Source organism: Aegilops tauschii, chromosome 5 (genome assembly GCF_002575655.3).
Source record: "Aegilops tauschii subsp. strangulata cultivar AL8/78 chromosome 5, Aet v6.0, whole genome shotgun sequence".
In the NCBI taxonomy this organism is placed as follows: domain Eukaryota; kingdom Viridiplantae; phylum Streptophyta; class Magnoliopsida; order Poales; family Poaceae; genus Aegilops; species Aegilops tauschii.
This window is the reverse complement of record NC_053039.3, coordinates 381,028,493-381,047,493: the sequence shown is the minus strand read 5'-3', so window position 1 is coordinate 381,047,493 and position 19,001 is coordinate 381,028,493.

Here is a 19,001-nt window from a genome sequence, read left to right as displayed (position 1 = left end):
CTATTTTACATGATTTTTGGGACTAACCTATTAACCTAGAGCCGAGTGCCAGTTTCTGTTTTTTCCTTGTTTTGAGTTTTACAGAAAAGGAATACCAAACGGAGTCCAATTGACGTGCCAATTTTTGATGATTTTTTATGGACCAAAAGAAGCCCCCGGAGTAAAAGAGTTGGCCTAGAAGAGTCCCGAGCCATCCACGAGGGTGGAGGGCGCGCCCTACCCCCTGGGCGCGTCCCCCTATCTCGTGGACGACTCGGAGACCCCCCTGACGTGAGACCGACGCCAAAAATTCCTATAAATACAGAAACCTCTAGAAAATAACCTAGATCGGGAGTTTCCGCCGCCCCAAGCCTCTATAGCCACCAAAAACCAATCGGGGCCTTGTTCCGACACCCTGCCAGAGGGGGGATCCATCACCGGTGGCCATCTTCATCCTCCCGGCGCTCTCCATGATGAGGAGGGACTAGTTCACCCTTGGGGCTGAGGGTATGTACCAGTAGCTATGTGTTTGATCTCTCTCTCTCTCGTGTTCTTGATTTGGCACGATCTTGATGTACCGCGAGCTTTGCTATTATAGTTGGATCTTATGATGTTTCTCCCCCTCTACTCTCTTGTAATGGATTGAGTTTTCCCTTCGAAGTTATCTTATCAGATTGAGTCTTTAAGGATTTGAGAACACTTGATGTATGTCTTGCATGTGCTTATCTGTGGTGACAATGGGATATTCACGTGATCTACTTGATGTATGTTTTGGTGATCAACATGCGGGTTCAGTGACCTTGTGAACTTATGCATAGGGGTTGGCACACGTTTTCGTCTTGACTCTCCGGTAGAAACTTTGGGGCACTCTTTGAAGTTCTTTGTGTTGGTTGAATAGATGAATTTGAGATTGTGTGATGCATATCGTATAATCATACCCACGGATACTTGAGGTGACATTGGAGTATCTAGGTGACATTAGGGTTTTGGTTGATTTGTGTCTTAAGGTGTAATTCTAGTACGAACTCTAGGATAGATTGAACGGAAAGAATAGCTTCGTGTTATTTTACAACGGACAGTGACTTTGGAGTGACTCTTTGTTGCACGTTTAGGGATAGTTATATGATCCAGTTATGTTATTATTGTTGAGAGAACTTGCACTAGTGAAAGTATGAATCCTAGGCCTTGTTTCAAAGCATTGCAATACCGTTTGTGCTCACTTTTATCATTAGTCACCTTGCTGTATTTATAATTTCATATTACAAAAACCTATATCTACTATCCATATTGCACTTGTATCACCATCTCTTCGCCGAACTAGTGCACCTATACAATTTACCATTGTATTGGGTGTGTTGGGGACACAAGAGACTCTTTGTTATTTGGTTGCAGGGTTGTTTGAGAGAGACCATCTTCATCCTACGCCTCCCACGGATTGATAAACCTTAGGTCATCCACTTGAGGGAAATTTCCTACTGTCCTACAAACCTTTGCACTTGGAGGCCCAACAACGTCTACAAGAAGAAGGTTGTGTAGTAGACATCAAACCCTCCGTGATGGTGTCTAGATTGGATCTGGTGGTTCTGGAACTCGCGGCGGCTGGAATTGATTTTAGTCGTCTCCCTAGGGTTTCTGGAATATTGGGGTATTTATAGAGCAAAGAGGCGGTTCGGGAGGCCACCGAGGTGGGCACAACCCACCAGGGTGCGCTTGGGCCTCCAGGCGCGCCCTGGTGTCTTGTGCTCACGTCGGGCTCCCTCTTCGGTACTTCTTTGGCCCACTGGATATCTTCTGGTCAAAATAAATCCACAAAAAGATTCGCTGCGTTTGGATTCCGTTTGGTATTGATTTCCTGCGATGTAAAAGAACATGCAGAAAACATCAATTGGCACTTGGCACTATGTCAATAGGTTAGTGGCAAAAATGGTATAAATGACTATAAAATTATTGTTAAACATCCAAGAATGATAATCTAAGAGCATGGAACAATCAAAAATTATAGATGCGTTGGAGATGTATTAGTCGCCAGGGACAAAATCAACTTGTTTGGTATCATCAGCCGACTTAAACTTTAACAATGGATCCTGCTCATTAGTGGGCTTCTTCAAAGGGGTCATATCATCCGGGTCAACATTATCCTTGTAAAATTTTAGCTCCTCAGTACCACAAGCTGATTCTGCACAAGCTGCATCTCCTTCCTCACATTCCAAGGCGATTTTCAGATCACCATAGACCATGATTGTACCCTTTCGCCCTGGCATTTTGAGCTATAAATAGACATAGAAAGGGCGAGCCATGAATTTAGCATAAGCCGACCGTCCGAACAAGGCATGATACGGACTCTTGATTTTGACCACCTCAAACCACAATGTCTCTCCTCTGTAGTCATAGTCATCACCAAAGGCTACTTACAGGGCAATCTTTCCGACAGGATATGCCGACTTAGCAGGCACCCCACCCTGGAAGACTGTGGAAGATGGCTTAAGATCCTTGTCAATTAAATTCATCTGACGAAAAATGTCATAGTACAGGATGTTGATACTGCTTCCACCGTCCATAAGCACCTTAGTGAATTTATAGCCACCAACCTAGGGCCCACCACCAATGCCAGATGACCCGGATTCTCAACCCGGGGCGGGTGATCCGCCCGACTCCATGTGATCGGATGCTCTGACCATCCGAGATATTGGGGTACTGCCGGCTCAACAGTACTGATTGCACGCTTATGAACCTTCTGATCTCGTTTGCACAGACTTATGGTGAAAACATGGTACTGGCCACCATTGAGTTGCTTTGGATTACTCTGATATCCTGACTGGTTACCTTGCTGCTGGTTACCCTAACCAGACTGTTAGGTATGACCACCATGGTTACCTTGACCTTGATAGCCATAATTTGAACCGCCTCCGCCAAAGCCGGACCCTTGAGAGCCGGAACCTGACCCGTCGGGCGGTCCATTGTTATTGCCATGATTCTGACTGAGACTATAATTCCTGAACTCTCGCATAACCCAACAATCCTTCCAGACATGAGTGGATGGCTTATCGAGAAGACTATGTTCGTGCACGGGTCATTAAGCGCCACCTCAAGATTAAAAGGCTTTGCCCTGCCAAAGGGCAGCTTACCATTACCATTGCGGTGCTGGTTCTTGTACCCAGTGTTGGTATTAGCTACTAGATCTGACCCGCCATCAGGGTGCCTGCACTTACCAGCGTTGCCCTGGTTGTTGCTATTATGCCCTACCATATGCTGCTGCTGACCCTTACCGTTGCCATTCTCTTGCCCTTGTTGGATTTCTCATCATCAGACCCAGGGTCCTTTGTGTTATCAGAGCCTGCATACTTAATGAGCGCCGCCATGAGCTCACCCATGTCATTGCAATGATGCTTAAGCCGCCCGAGCTTCTGCTTAAGGGGGACAAAGGGGCAGTTCTTTTCTAAGATCAAAACCTCCTGACCCACCACAATGCTATCCGACGAATGAATAATCGCCGAGACCCGCCGGACCCAATGGTGGGCCGACTCATCCTCGCGCTGCACACAGTGATCCAGATCAACAATTGTCAGGGCTGCATGCATGTCCCATGAAAGTTTTTGATGAAACGCGCTTTCAACTCTGCCCATGAGCTGATGGAATTAGCAGGTAATCCTTTTAACCACGTACGAGTTGGTCCATCCAACAACATAGTAAAGTATTTGGCACAGACCGCATCATTGACATCCAACATCTTCATGGCTAACTCATAACTCTCAATCCAGCCCTCTAGAGGGAGATCAGCTGTATAATTAGGCCCTTTGTGAGGACCCTTGAGATCCTTAGGCATACGTTCATTATGCAAAGCCGGAACTAAACACGTCACTCCAACCATCCTGGAAATCGTCCCAGCTCCTATTGAGGCCGAAGGGGTCACGGGAGGCTGCTGATAAGCCCCCTGTTGGGCCGCTGCTACCGCCTCACAACGAGCTCTGGCTTCATCCAGAATCGCCTGAGCATTGACCAATAGGTTATCATCACCGGGCAGGTTATCATCACGGGGCAGGTTACGACGCCGTTCGCTGCTGGAAACTGCAGGCGACTCAATGCGCCGGCTGTAACTATGACTCGGGCGGGGAGTCGAATGGACACGGTCATGGCTGTAAGAACAAGCCACTTGCTGTGCAACGGCCGTCTGTAAGAGCTCAACCGCGTTCCGGGTCTCCACCGCAACTAGTGATTCGCCATCGATCGGAATAGCCGCAAGCCGGGTCACCGCCGCCAACATGTTATCCACCGGGTTAGAAAAGTGCCCTAGTGGTGGTGTCAGAAAACGTTGAGGTGGTGTTTGATTGGAGCGGGTTAGGTGGCCACTCCTCCCTCCGTGCCGGCTCAGGATGGCGAGGTTGAGCCGCCGCCCGACTTCCGGGCACGTCCGGGTTTAACTGAGGATTCACCCTAGCATCTGGAGTGCTTGGACCTGCCCCGGTGTATTAAATATATTCATGGGCTCATGATGCAAAGGCAGGCGGGTCTGGTGCCTCCTACGAAGAATTGCATTGGAGGCGTTCTGGTCCAGACTTAAACGCCAAGCTTTTGTCCTCACGCGCTCCGACTCAGCTGTCGAATTTCGGGTTCCGGCAAAACCCTTGAGGTTCGAACACTGGGGTGTGCACGAAGATCTCTCCCCCCTCTAGCTCGCTCGCATCAAGATCGCACGGCCTAGCTCGATGAACCCAAAGAACAAAGGGACACAAGATTTATACTGGTTCGGGCCACCGTTGTGGTGTAATAACTGTTGGGGAACGTAGCAGAAATTCAAAATTTTCTACGCATCACCAAGATCAATCTATGGAGTAATCTAGCAACGAGGGGAAGGGGAGTGCATCTACATACCCTTGTAGATCGCGAGCGGAAGCGTTCAAGAGAACGGGGTTGATGGAGTCGTACTCGTCGTGATCCAAATCACCGATGATCCTAGCGCCGAACGGACGGCACCTCCGCGTTCAACACACGTACGGAGCGGGGACGTCTCCTCCTTCTTGATCCAGCAAGGGGGAAGGAGAGGTTGATGGAGATCCAGCAGCACGACGGCGTGGTGGTGGAAGTAGCGGGATTCCAACAGGGCTTCGCCAAGCGCTGCGGGGGGAGGGAGATGTGTCACGGGAGGGAGAGGGAGGCGCCAGGGCTTAGGTATTGCTGCCCTCCCTTCCCCCCACTATATATAGGGCCAAGGGAGAGGGGGGGGCGCAGCCTTGGCCCTTCCTCCAAGGAAGGGTGCGGCCAGGGAGGAGTCCTTCCCCCCCAAGGCACCTCGGAGGTGCCTTCCCCCTTTAGGACTCTCCCTTTTTCTTATCTCTTGGCGCATGGGCCTCTTGGGGCTGGTGCCCTTGGCCCATATAGGCCAAGGCGCACCCCCTACAGCCCATGTGGCCCCCCGGGGCTGGTGGACCCCCGGACCCCTTTCGGCACTCCCGGTACAATACCGATAAAGTGCGAAACTTTTCCGGCGACCAAAATAAGACTTCCCATATATAAATCTTTACCTCCGGACCATTCCGGAACTCCTCGTGACGTCCGGGATCTCATCCGGGACTCCGAACAACTTTCGGGTTACCGCATACTAATATCTCTATAACCCTAGCGTCACCGAACCTGAAGTGTGTAGACCCTACGGGTTCGAGAGACAGGCAGACATGACCGAGATGACTCTCCGGTCAATAACCAACAGCGGGATCTGGATACCCATGTTGGCTCCCACATGCTCCTCGATGATCTCATCGGATGAACCACGATGTCGAGGATTCAATCAATCCCGTATACAATTCCCTTTGTCTATCGGTATGTTACTTGCCCGCGATTCGATCGTCGGTATCCCTATACCTTGTTCAATCTCGTTACCGGCAAGTCTCTTTACTCGTTCCGTAACTCACATCATCCCGTGATCAACTCCTTGGTCACATTGTGCACATTATGATGATGTCCTACCGAGTGGGCCCAGAGATACCTCTCCGTTTACACGGAGTGACAAATCCCAGTCTCGATTCGTGCCAACCCAACAGACACTTTCGGAGATACCTGTAGTGCACCTTTATAGCCACCCAGTTACGTTGTGACGTTTGGTACACCCAAAGCATTCCTACGGTATCCGGGAGTTGCACAATCTCATGGTCTAAGGAAATGATACTTGACATTAGAAAAGCTCTGAGCAAACGAACTACACGATCTTGTGCTAGGCTTAGGATTGGGTCTTGTCCATCACATCATTCTCCTAATGATGTGATCCCGTTATCAACGACATCCAATGTCCATGGTCAGGAAACCGTAACCATCTATTGATCAACGAGCTAGTCTCCTAAAGGCTTACTAGGGACATGGTGTTGTCTATGTATCCACACATGCATCTGAGTTTCCTATCAATACAATTCTAGCATGGATAATAAACGATTATCATGAACAAGGAAATATAATAATAACCTATTTATTATTGCCTCTAGGGCATATTTCCAACAGTCTCCCACTTGCACTAGAGTCAATAATCTAGTCCACATCACCTTGTGATTTACACTCATAGGTCACATCACCATGTGACCAACATCCAAAGAGTTTACTAGAGTCAACAATCTAGTTCACATCTCTATGTGATTAACACTCAATGAGTTCTGATTTGATCATGTTATGCTTGTGAGAGAGGTTATTAGTCAACGGGTCTGAACCTTTCAGATCCGTGTGTGCTTTACGAATATCTATGTCATCTTGTGGATGCTACCATGCGCTATTTGGAGCCATTTCAAATAATTGCTCTACTATACGAATCCGGTTTAGTACTCAGAGTCATCCGGATTAGTGTCAAAGTTCGCATCGACGTAACCCTTTACGACGAACTCCTTTTCACCTCCATAATCGAGAAAATTCCTTAGCCCACTGGATACTAAGGATAAGTTCGACCGCTGTCATGTGATCCATTCCCGGATCACTATTGTACCCCTTGACCAACTCATGGCAAGGCACACTTCAAGTGCGGTACACAGCATAGCATACTCTAGAGCCTACGTCTGAAGCATAGGGGACGAACTTCGTCCTTTTTCTCTCTTCTGCTGTGGTCAGGTCTTGAGTCTTACTCAATACTCACACCTTGTAACACAGCCAAGAACTCCTTGTTTGCTGATCTATTTTGAACTCTTTCAAAATCAGGTCAAGGTGTGCGTTCTTTGAAAGTATCATCAGGCGTCTTGATCTATCTCTATAGATCTTGATGCCCATTATGTAAGCAGCTTTATCCAGGTCTTCCTTTGAAAAACTCCTTTCAAACAACCCTTTATGCTTTCCAGAAATTTTACATCATTTCGGATCAACAATATGTCATTCACATATACTTATCAGAAATGTTGTAGCGCTCCCACTCACTTTATTGTAAATACAAGTTTCTAACAAACTTTGTATAAACCCAAAAACTCTGATCACTCTATCAAAGCGTATATTCTGACTCCGAGATGCTTGCTCTAATCCATGGAAGGATCGCTGGAGCTAGCATACCTTTTAGCATCCTTAGGATCGACAAAACCTTTCTGATTGTATCACATACAACCTTTCCTTCCGAAAACTGGTAAGGAAACTTGTTTGACATCCATCTGCCAGATTTCATAAATGCAGCTAATGCTAACATGATTCTGATGGACTTAAGCATCGCTACGGATAAGAAAATCTCATCGTAGTCAACTTCTTGAACTTGTGGAAATACTCTTTGCCACAAGTCGAGCTTCATAGATGATAACATTACCGTCCACGTCCGTCTTCTTCTTAAAGATCCATTTATCTCGGATTTCATGGCTTCTAATCCATTTGTCGGAATATGGGCCCACCATCGCTTCTCCATAGCTCGTAGGTTCAGTATTGTCCAACAACATGATATCTCAGACAGGATCACGTACCACTCTGAAGTAGCACGCATCCTCGTCTTCCTACGAGGTTTGGTAGTGACTTGATCCGAAGTTTCATGATCACTATCATAAGCTTCCACTTCAATTGGTGTAGGTGCCACAGGAACAACTTCCTGTGCCATGCTACACACTAGTTGAAGTGACGGTTCAATAACCTCATCAAGTCTCCACCATCCTCCCACTCAATTCTTTCGAGAGAAACTTTTCCTCGAGAAAGGACCCGTTTCTAGAAGCAATTACTTTTGCTTCCAGATCTGAAATAGGAGGTATACCCAACTGTTTTGGGTTTTCTATGAAGATGCATTTATCCACTTTGGGTTCGAGCTTATCAGCCTGAAACTTTTTCACATAAGCATCGCAGCCCCAAACTTTTAAGAAACGACAACTCAGGTTTCTCTAAACGGTGTCGTCTCAACGGAATTTCGTGGTGCCCTTTTTAAAGTGAATGTGGTTGTCTCTAATGCCTAACCCATAAACGATAGTGGTAATTCGATAAGAGACATCATGGTATGCACCATATCCAATAGGGTGCAACTATGATGTCCGGACACACCATCACACTATGGTGTTCTAGGCGGTATTAATTGTGAAACACTTTCCATAATGTCTTAATTGTGTACCAAACTCGTAACTCAGATACTCATCTCTATGATCATATCACAGACATTTTATCTTCTTGTCACGACGATCTTCAACTTCACTCTGAAATTACTTGAACCTTTCAATAATTCAGACTTGTGTTTCATCAATTAAATACACTCAACATCTACTCAAATCATCTGTGAAGTAAGAACATAACGATATCCACTGCATGCCTCAGCACTCATTGGACTGCGTACATCAAAATGTATTACTTCCAATAAGTTGCTCTCTTGTTCCATCTTACTGAAAATGAGGACTTTTAGTCATCTTGCCCATGTGGTATGATTTGCATGTCTCAAGTGATTCAAAATCAAGTGAGTCCAAACGATCCATCTGCATGGAGTTTCTTCATGCATATATACCAATAGACATGGTTCGCATGTCTCAATCTTTTCAAAAACGAGTGAGTCCAAAGATCCATCTACATGGAGCTTCTTCATGCGTTCTATACCAATATGACTCAAATGGCAGTGCCACAAGTATGTGGTACTATCATTACTATTTTATATCTTTTGGCACGACCATGTGTATCACTGCGATCGAGATTCATTTTAGGTGCAAGACCATTGAAGGTATTATTCAAATAAACAGAGTAACCATTATTCTCCTTAAATGAATAACCGTATTGCGATAAACATAATCCAATCATGTTTACGCTCAACGCAAACACCAATCTCGATGGTAGGGGGAGCATGCGATGCTTGATCACATCAACCTTGGAAACACTTCCAACACACATCGTCATCTCACCTTTATCTAGTCTCCGTTTATTCCGTAGCTTTTATTTCGAGTTACTAACACTTAGCAACCGAACCGGTATCTAATACCCTGGTGCTGCTAGGAGTACTAGTAAAGTACACATTCATATAATGTATATCCAATATACTTCTGTCGACCTTGCCTGCCTTCTCATCTACCAAGTATCTAGGGTAGTACTGCTTCAGTGACCGTTCCCCTCATTACAGAAGCACTTGGTCTCGGGTTTGGGTTCAACCTTGGAATTCTTCACTAGAGCAGCAAATGATTTGTTGTTTCATGAAGTATCCCTTTTGCCCTTGTCCTTCTAGAAACTAGTGGTTTTAATAACCACTAACAATTGATGCTCCTTCTTGATTTCTACTTTCGCGGTGTCAAACATCGCGAGTTGCTCAAAGATCATCATCTATCCCTGATATGTTATAGTTCATCATGAAGCTCTAATAGCTTGGTGGCAGTGACTATGGAGAACCATCACTATATCATCTGGAAGATTAACTCCCACTCGATTCAAGTGATTGCAGTACACAGACAATCTGAGCACATGCTCAACGATTGAGCTTTTCTCCCTTAGTTTGCAGGCTTAAGAAACTTGTCAGAGGTCTCATACCTCTTGACGTGGGCACTAGTCTGAAATCCCAATTTCAGTCTTCGGAACATCTCATATGTTCTGCGACATTTCAAAAAACGTCTTTGGTGCCACAATTCTAAACCGTTAGCATTATGCACTGAACTATCACGTAGTCATCAAAACATGTATGTCAGATGTTTCGCAACATCTACAGACGACGCTGAGGTTCAGCACACCGAGCGGTGCATTAAGGACATAAGCCTTTTGTGCAGCAATGAGGACAATCCTCAGTTTACGGACCCAGTCCGCATAATTGCTACTATCAACTTTCAACTAAAATTTCTCTAGGAACATATCTTAAACAGTAGAACTAAAGCGTAAGCTATGACATAATTTGCAAAGACCTTTTGACTATGTTCATGATAATGAAGTTCATCTGATTATTGAATGAACTCCCACTCAGATAGACATCCCTCTAGTCATCTAAGTGATACATGATCCGAGTCAAACTAGGCCGTGTCCGATCATCACGTGAGACGGACTAGTCATCATCGGTGAACATCTCCATGTTGATCGTATCTTCTATACGACTCATGCTCGACCTTTCGGTCTCTTGTGTTCCGAGGCCATGTCTGTACATGCTAGGCTCGTCAAGTCAACCTAAGTGTTTCGCATGTGTTCCGAGGCCATGTCTGTACATGCTAGGCTCGTCAACACCCGTTGTATTCGAACGTTAGAATCTATCACACCCGATCATCACGTGGTGCTTCGAAACAACGAACCTTCGCAACGGTGCACAGTTAGGGGGAACACTTCTCTTGAAATTTTAGTGAGGGATCATCTTACTTACTACCGTCGTTCTAAGCAAATAAGATGCATAACATGATAAACATCACATGCAATCAAATAGTGAGATGATATGGCCAATATCATTTTGCTCCTTTGATCTCCATCTTCGGGGCACCATGATCATCTTTGTCACCGGCATGACACCATGATCTCCATCATCATGATCTCCATCATTGTGTCTTCATGAAGTTGTCACGCCAACGATTACTTCTACTTCTATGGCTAACGCGCTTAGCATAATTTACATGGCGTTATTCAATGACACGCAGGTCATACAAAAAATAAAGACAACTCCTATGGCTCCTGCCAGTTGTCATACTCATCGACATGCAAGTCGTGATTCCTATTACAAGAATATGATCAATCTCATACATCACATATATCATTCATCACATCTTCTGGCCATATCACATCACATAGGCATGCTGCAAAAACAAGTTAGACGTCCTCTAATTGTTGTTGCAAGTTTTTACGTGGCTTGGATAGGTTTCTAGCAAGAACGTTTCTTACCTACGTAAAACCACAACGTGATATGCCAATTTCTATTTACCCTTCATAAGGACCCTTTTCATCGAATCCGATCCGACTAAAGTGGGAGAGACAGACACCCGCTAGCCACCTTATGCAACTAGTGCATGTCAGTCGGTGGAACCTGTCTCACGTAAGTGTACGTGTAAGGTCGGTCCGGGCCGCTTCCTCCCACAATACCGTCGAAACAAGATAAGACTAGTAGCGGCAAGAAGAATTGGCAACATCGACGCCCACAACTACTTTGTGTTCTACTCGTGCATAGAAACTACGCATAGACCTAGCTCATGATGCCACTGTTGGGGAACGTAGCAGAAATTCAAAATTTTCTACGCATCACCAAGATCAATCTATGGAGTAATCTAGCAACGAGGGGAAGGGGAGTGCAACTACATACCCTTGTAGATCGCGAGCGGAAGCGTTCAAGAGAACGGGGTTGATGGAGTCGTACTCGTCGTGATCCAAATCACTGATGATCCTAGTGCCGAACGGACGGCACCTCCGCGTTCAACACACGTATGGAGCGGGGACGTATCCTCCTTCTTGATCCAGCAAGGGGGAAGGAGAGGTTGATGGAGATCCAGCAGCACGACGGCGTGGTGGTGGAAGTAGCGGGATTCCAACAGGGCTTCGCCAAGCGCTGCGGGAGGAAGGAGATGTGTCACGGGAGGGAGAGGGAGGCGCCAGGGCTTAGGTATTGCTGCCCTCCCTTCCCCCCACTATATATAGGGCCAAGGGAGAGGGGGGCGCAGCCTTGGCCCTTTCTCCAAGGAAGGGTGCGGCCAGGGAGGAGTCCTCCCCCCCCCCCCCCCCAAGGCACCTCGGAGGTGCCTTCCCCCTTTAGGACTCTCCCTTTTTCTTATCTCTTGGCGCATGGGCCTCTTGGGGCTGGTGCCCTTGGCCCATATAGGCCAAGGCGCACCCCCTACAGCCCATGTGGCCCCCCGGGGCTGGTGGACCCCCGGACCCCTTTCGGCACTCCCGGTACAATACCGATAAAGTGCGAAACTTTTCCGGCGACCAAAATAAGACTTCCCATATATAAATCTTTACCTCCGAACCATTCCGGAACTCCTCGTGACATCCGGGATCTCATCCGGGACTCCGAACAACTTTCGGGTTACCGCATACTAATATCTCTATAACCCTAGCATCACCGAACTTTAAGTGTGTAGACCCTACGGGTTCGGGAGACACGCAGACATGACCGAGATGACTCTCCGGTCAATAACCAACAGCGGGATCTGGATACCCATGTTGGATCCCACATGCTCCTCGATGATCTCATCGGATGAACCACGATGTCGAGGATTCAATCAATCCCGTATACAATTCCCTTTGTCTATCGGTATGTTACTTGCCCGAGATTCGATCGTCGGTATCCCTATACCTTGTTCAATCTCGTTACCGGCAAGTCTCTTTACTCGTTCCGTAACTCACATCATACCGTGATCAACTCCTTGGTCACATTGTGCACATTATGATGATGTCCTACCGAGTGGGCCTAGAGATACCTCTCCGTTTACACGGAGTGACAAATCCCAGTCTCGATTCGTGCCAACCCAACAGACACTTTCGGAGATACCTGTAGTGCACCTTTATAGCCACCCAGTTACGTTGTGACGTTTGGTACACCCAAAGCATTCCTACGGTATCCGGGAGTTGCACAATCTCATGGTCTAAGGAAATGATACTTGACATTAGAAAAGCTCTGAGCAAACGAACTACACGATCTTGTGCTAGGCTTAGGATTGGGTCTTGTCCATCACATCATTCTCCTAATGATGTGATCCCGTTATCAACGACATCCAATGTCCATGGTTAGGAAACCGTAACCATCTATTGATCAACGAGCTAGTCTCCTAGAGGCTTACTAGGTTCATGGTGTTGTCTATGTATCCACACATGCATCTGAGTTTCCTATCAATACAATTCTAGCATGGATAATAAACGATTATCATGAACAAGGAAATATAATAATAACCTATTTATTATTGCCTCTAGGGCATATTTCCAACAATAACCTACTCCAGTGTGGTGTGGTGGATTGCCTCTTGGGCTGAGGATGAACAGTACAAGGGAAGAACAGCCTCCTGAGGAGAGGTCTTCTTGTGCTTGGTGGGCTTGTGTGGGTGAGGATGGTCTAGTCCAAGATCCTTGCCTCCTATGGTGGTGGCTAGTCCTATTTATAGAGGCCATGGTCCTCTTCCCAAATATTGAGCGGGAAGGGATGCCACAACGGCCAGTTTGAAGGGGGACAGCTAGTACAAGCTATCCTGACTAAAGGTGATCTTCGCCTGCCAAAGGCTCTGGTGGTGACGCCGTCTTGGGCTCCATGGTGACCTCCGCCTTGTCGTCCTTCTGGTCTTGTTCTCGTTGCACCGATATGGAAACCTTTGCCTGATGCCTCGAGACTCCTCGCCTGCGCTTGCCTCTTTAGCACCAAAGAGGAAACGAGGACACTGTGCATGCTGGCGCCCGCCTGGCGCCTGCCTGGTCTTGGTCTTCATGGCTTACGTCATGGGAACTTCGCGAGGTTCCCCTTGCCTTGATCTCTCTGCCCCTCGCGAGCCAGCCTGGTGAGGCTGCCCCCGAGGAGGTCTTGTGTCATCTGCCTCACGAGGCTTGGACCCTCGCGAGGGTCTTGGGTGTTTTCTGGTGAAGATGGGCCATACAGGGCCGCTGGTGGAGCCACGCCATGGGCCGTAGGCAGGCAAGTCTGTGGACCCCCGTTCCCAGAATGCCGACAGTAGCCCCCGGGCCCAAGGCACGCTCGGGCTTGGCTTCGGGGCGAAGCCAAAGGGCAAGTGTGGAGCGCCGCGGGCCCCAACAGCCTGCGGCCTTGGTCGACGCATGGAGATTGATTGGACGTGGGCGTCTCCGCTTCCCCATGCAGCCTTGATATCCGCCTGGCTAGGTGGCCACAGCGTCCTACACGGTTATTCCCCCGTTGCTGGCAACGCACTCCCCAACTTCTCCGCTTCCTCAAACCTCAGCTTCCTCTCCCAATCCGACCTGAGCTCAGTCCTCTCCATCGCCATGGCACCGAAGCAAACGGAGAAATGGAAGAAGCCCCTGTCCTCAGCCAGTCCACCCCCGGCCATTGAGCCCGCCGTTGGTCGATCGCTGGTATTCAATCGAGAGGCCATGGACAAGGTCCGCCCGGCGCTCGCCACCAGCTTCAATGAATGGGGAGGGACAGTGGCCTGGCCTGCGTCCCATGCGACTATCGATAGGGCAGCCACCGAGGTCCAGTTCTTCATTGACGCCCTGTGGGCCGGCCTGGTTCCCCCCTTCTCCGCCTTCTTCAATGCCGTGCTTTCCCATTATCAGATCCATATGCTGCACCTAGATCACCAATCCGTCGCCCTTCTCGCTGTCTTTGCCTTTGTCTGCGAGGCCATGGTGGGCATTGCCCCTTCCATGGCCCTCCTGTGCCATTTCTTCTTGCTGCACCTGACCGACCCCCTGAAGTGCTCGGGGTGCCTGAGCTTCCAGGCTGTGGCAGCGACGGCCGGCTCAGGGATTGATTTTGAGCTCCCGCCATCTGCGAGCGGGTTTCGATCACGGTGGGTGTATGTGGACGTCGGGGTGCTCAGCCCCTGCTCTCGCCTCCATCGTCGCCCGCTGTCCCCAGCTCCGGCTGGGGCCACGAGAAGCTCACGGGCTCTCGCCTTGCCTTCGTCTGGTTCCGGCTAAGGAGGCTGAAGGACCTCGGCGTCACTGCGCCCAAGGTGATGAAGGAGTTCCTCCGACGCCGCATCGCCCCACTCCAGCGCCATTCCCGGCCGATGTGGACCCTGACCGGCGGCCAAGATCGCATGAGGCTTCAAGAGTCGGGGCTCCCGCCCGAGGCACGAAGGATGGTGCTCGAGGTCTTGATGGGCGACCCCTCGCCAGAGGATCTGCCGCAGGAGGGTTGTCTCCTATACTGCTGCTCGAACAGGGTGGAGTTCGTGGGGCAGATGCCCCCCTTCGATGAATGGGGGCTGCGTCTAGTAGGCCTTGAGGGGCCTCGAGAGAACCCCGTCACCGTGGTTCCCCTCCTCGTCGCCGGCGCCGAACTTGCCCCAAGAGTGGAGGCAGGGGGCAAGCACCACTTGAGGCCGGAGGCGCGGGTGCCGGGGTGTCGATGCCGCCCGAGGCTCCTGAGGCGCCATCCCCGTGAACCCATGACTCTCGCCATGAGGTGGCCGTTGAGGGGGCGATGCGATCCGCTGCTCCCAAGGCCGAAGTTCCCGAGGCCTCAGCAGGTCATTGCAAGGAGGAGCCCGATAGCTCTCCCCATCTTGGCGCTCCTAAGGTTGTCCCCTTGGGCACCTCACCGACCGCGCCCCGTGGTGGCCGCCACGTCCAATGCCTCGGCCGGCTCCGTGTGGACTTCGAAGCGCTCCGCAAGAGGAAGGGGTCCCCAAGCTGCTGCAGCGGCACCTTTCGGCCGTTGAAACAGAGGAAGTACATCGCCATAGATGAGTAAGCACCTTATATTTGTAATTCCTTGAGTGCTGCTTCCCTTCCTCACGGTGGCTCTTCAGGATCCCTTCTGCTAAGGCTGTGAAGCCTCTTGAGAAGCAACCTCCTCCTGCCTCGAATCTTCCGCTGGCCTTGAGCGTCCCAAGCCAGCGTGCCGCCCCCGGCGCGAGGTCGGACAGGGAGGTAGACACGCCAGCATGGTGCCTCGAGCCCGCGCTCCTGCCGTCTCTTCTTCGTGGCCTCACCGAGGGCATGACGAGCGTGCCAAGGGCTCCTCCTCTGGTTGTGAACGGCGGCTGGGTGGCTTTAGTCTTGACTTCTTCTTTGAGTGGCGAGCCTCAACCCAACCGGGCTCCCGCCGAAGCCCAGTCAGCGACCGGGGGGGCGCCAGCCCCCAGCGCCCTGCGGAAAGGGGGCGAGCCGCTTCGGATCCCGTCGGCGACTCTCGCTATGGAAGATGGAATTGGCCGCGCGCTCAAGTTCGCGCTCGGACAGAGTGTCGTCCACCACGAGCTCTTTCAGGAGGCAATGCGCGCGATGAGCCGGCTCGGCGGAGAGCTCGTGGATGTAGATGCGCGCCTCGAGGCTGAAGGTCTTCGGCTGATGGAGGAGCGGCATAAACTGAAGCTGGCCATCAACCTCGGGCGCCACCAACGCGAGCTTGACAATGGGAAGGCCGAGGTGTCTCTGGTGACCTCACGTGAGGCCTGCACTCGAGCCCTGGAAGAGGCCCGGGAAGCTGACCATCGCTGTGACATCGCGGAGAAACGCGCGTGGGAGCTCCAAGCCTGGAGCGCCTCCTTGGAGCAGCAAGTGGAGGCGCCCAGAGCCGCCCTAGCGTCGATGAGGGGGACGCCTGCTGAGGAGGAAAGACTCTGAAGCACGAGGAAGCGCTGGCGCTGGAAGCCATGGAGCACAACCTTGAGCTTGAACGGTTGGAGACGAGGGAGCGCCAAGTCGCCCAAGCGGAGGATGCTGTTGGTGCGCGCGAGGCCAGAGCCCAGGAGGAGGTCGATCGCCGGGTGGCCGAGGCTCGCGCGGATCTTGTGGACAGGACTATCGTCCTCGAGTCAGGGTTGGCTGAGGTGGGGCATCGCGAGAAAGCCGACGTAGCCGCCCTGATCTCAGTGCAAGCTGAGCTGGCCTCCGCCCATGCCGAGCTGCTTTCTCTTCAGCAGCAGGTCACCAGCGCCGAGTCCTTCGTGCATCAGAGCAGGGAGGAAGCGCTCCGGTGGCAGACGCTGGAGCACGTGCACACCCCCATGCTCCAAAGCCTCAGGATCAGAGCCAATGCGGCGCTAGGCACCATCTGCGACGAAGATGCCCCTCATCCCCACTCGAATGATTACACTAGTCACCTCCTTTTCTTCACCGATGTGGTGATACACCTGGAGAATCAGTCCGAGAGGGCTCACGAGCTTGTAGATGAGAGGAGCCACGGCCTGCTCAGGCACGTTTTCTCCCGCGTCTTCAGCCACCTCCAGAACACCTACCCCAACTTTGATTTTGACGCCGCCATCGCCCCTATGCCTGAGGCCATCCGGAGCGACCTGGCGCGCTGGGTAGAAGACAATGTGGATGCTCTAGTCAGGGCCTTCACTTCTCATGAATACGCGGTGGTGGTCGCGGCGGATGAGGGTGACGTGGTCGACGAAGGTGTGGGCGATGCCGGCAACGGTGACGGTGATGCCGGCGATGGTGACGGCGACCCCAGCGACGCGTTTGAGGGTGACCTGGAGGACGCGGTGAGCGATATGTCTGATTGAGCCCGTGCTTCCTTGTCATTGACCCTGCATGTGAAAGCTCGGGTACGGCCCTAAAAGTTGTAAGAGCATTTTCGGAGGGGGAGCCCCTCATGTAAACAGATTACTGCCTCTATTCTTTAAGCCAAGCTGGATATGTGTTTTTACGAGCCTACGAGTCTTGTCATGAGCTTACTACTGCAGTTTACCTTAGTAAGGGCCAGTTCCAAACCGGCTCATGAGGTCGTGAGCTTCCGAGGGGCCTGCCGATCCGTCCGAGAGGGCCTCGCGAGGAGCAAGCGCCAGCCGTGAAGGGACGTGCGCGCAGCGCGCGAGTGCCACGCCCAGCCCCCGCTCGCGAGGGGGGAGGCAGCACGTGCGGACTCCGAATCAAGGCAAGGAACCAGATTGCAAGAAATCGCACAAATGATAAAAGACACCCCCCGCGCGCACCAATGAAAAATCAACTTCAAACTTAAATCCAAAGCCAGAAAACAGGGCTACAGAAAAGAGATTAAAAGCAAATGGCTGCGTCCGGTGCCTAGTCTAGTCTTCTTGTCTTCTCACTAGCGCAGAGCTAAGTGTTGCCACTATGACGCGGGAGGGAGCCCCCGAGGCCCGAGGGCGACACTCAGACTCCGGGGCGTGTACAGCCCCACTCATTATTATGTGAGAGTGTCACGAGCGGACAGCTTCACAGGCACGAGCCTTACTTCATATCGCCAGACGAAGGCCCCGCCTTGCGCCGCCCTCGACCACCGTTGGGGGCGTCCGGAAACCAGGACGACTCCAAAGGGGCAAAGGGGACGCCAGCGGCGCCCTCGGTGACCACGGATCCTCTGCCAAGGAGAAGGCTCACCAGCGCCTCCCCGGCAGAGGGCCTACCTCCGGGTAACGCCTTGCTCCGCGTGATGTGGGGAGGGGCCTTGCTCCCGACTCCTTCCCGGCGTCCCCCAGTGCGCTCCTCCCGATGGAAGGGGGGTGTCGAGCTGGGGCCGCCGTCTGCCGCTGTAACCTGATCCACCTATGACCCATGGTTAGCGTAAGCTTGCTCCTGAGAGATTAGCGGTGTTGGGGAACGTAGTAATTTCAAAAAAAAATCCTACGCTCACGCAAGATCATGGTGATGCATAGCAACGAGAGGGGAGAGTGTTGTCCACGTACCCTCGTAGACCGACAGCGGAAGCGTTATCAGAACGCGGTTGATGTAGTCGTACGTCTTCACGATCCGACCGATCAAGTACCGAACGCACGGCACCTCCGAGTTTTGCACCCGTTCTGCTCGATGACGTCCCTCGAACTCCGATCCAGCCGAGTGTTGAGGGAGAGTTTTGTCAGCACGACGGCGTGGTGACGATGATGATGTTCCACCGACGCAGGGCTTCGCCTAAGCTCCGCAACAGTATTATCGAGGTGTAATATGGTGGAGGGGGGCACCGCACGGCTGAAATATCGTATATCAAGTGTGTCTAGAGGTGCCCCCTGCCCCCGTATATAAAGGATCAAGGGGGAGGCCGGCTGCCTTTGGGCACGCCAAGGAGAGGGGGG